Genomic DNA, 1,663 nt, shown 5'->3' with positions numbered 1-1,663 from the left:
TTTTGTCTATTCTGGACTTTTTTTAATTTTTTTTTTTTTAGCTTCAGCCTGAACTTGTATATGCATAATTGATGGCCAAGGAAATTGTAAACATAGTTTTGGAAACTGGCAAGCCCCAAAACTGTGGTTCAGATGTCAGTCTGGAGTATTCTCCTCACCTATGCCAAATTGAGTTGTTCACTCACAAGACAGGGGAAACTGGCAAATCAGGTCAAGAAATAGGTTGGTAGCTCAAGTCCTGAGAACCACAGGTCAGACTGAGGCAACCTAGACACAAGATCCAGAGTAAAAGTGATGGTTTTACCGAAGTTGCTCAGCAAATTTACAAAGGAGAGAGTGAAATAAGAATATGTGCACTGGAAGTCACATCACCGAGATTTCCCCTGAGTCCTGGGTCAGGGGTGTTGAAGGGAAGAAATTGACGTCTAATTGGTATTTGTCAGGATGATTCAGCATTAGGCTGTTTCTCATTCTCAGTTGGGATTGGTAAGTTGTTGTTAAGTGCCGTCGAGTCGGTTCCGACCCATAGCGACCCTGTAGAGGGTTTCCGAGGGTGTAAATCTTTACGGGAGTAGAAAGCCTCATCTTTCTTCCGCGGAGCGGCTGGTAGTTTCGAACCGCTGACCTTAAGGTTCGCAGCCCGATTCGTAACCTCTATGCTACCAGAGCTCAGTTGGGATGGGAGGTCACAAATATGGCATTTTGATCACATCCAGATGGATATGTTTTCAGTCTCATGATTTCAAAATTCAGGCCAAGAACAGTTTGGTCTTTACTGTGAATGTAAAGTGGGCTTTATCTGGTACTAGTCAGTTCTGTGTCCAACCCCAGCCTTTTACTTTTCTTAATTATGCAAAAAGCAGGTGACTTACTAATAAGGGAAAGATTTAATTAAAGCAGAAATTTAGTTGTTCTAACATAGTTACCAAAGATAATGACAAATTTGAAGAAAACACCCTAATGAAACTAAGGGTGGTGACTTCACTCAGACCCTGTAGAATGACAGGAACTCAAGATGTATCCTACCTTCATGTTGCTTCATTAATATAACAAACAAATAACACTAAAATGAGACTATAACCATAAACATAGAGGCTAGTTCTAACCTCAAAAAATGGAGGACTAAGGCTCAATCATCTTATTAAGTAATTAACTGTACTGCAGGAGGGAACACTTCCTAATTCAATCTATGAGGTCTGCACTACTCTGATATCAAAATCAAACAATGATATCAAAAGAAAATAAAATTAGAAACAATATCCTTTATGTATTGTTGTTAAGTGCCATCGAGTCAGTTCCGACCCATAACGACCCTGTGTAGAGTTTCCAAGTAGCAGCTGGTGAGCTTGAACTGCCAACCTTGCAGTGCAAATGGCTTTGCAGTCTGGTGCATTAAACCACAGTGCCACACATACAAATGCAAAAATCTTGAACATAAACCCTAGCCTTGAGGTCACTATATTGTTTTGGGGGATGAAACAGGGAAGAAGTGAAATAATAGTGCACATATACCTGGTATCAATTCAGAGCAGTGTGCAGAATGCAGTGATGTTTTGTACAACAATATATGTCATCAAGTCAGAGAAACCCTGCATAGGATTTCTAAGAAGTGACTGGTGAGTGGTTCAAACTAACTTTATAGTCCAGTGTATTAACCCACAGC

Source organism: Chrysochloris asiatica, unplaced genomic scaffold (genome assembly GCF_000296735.1).
Source record: "Chrysochloris asiatica unplaced genomic scaffold, ChrAsi1.0 scaffold00126, whole genome shotgun sequence".
In the NCBI taxonomy this organism is placed as follows: domain Eukaryota; kingdom Metazoa; phylum Chordata; class Mammalia; order Afrosoricida; family Chrysochloridae; genus Chrysochloris; species Chrysochloris asiatica.
Note: the sequence above shows the minus strand (reverse complement) of the source record.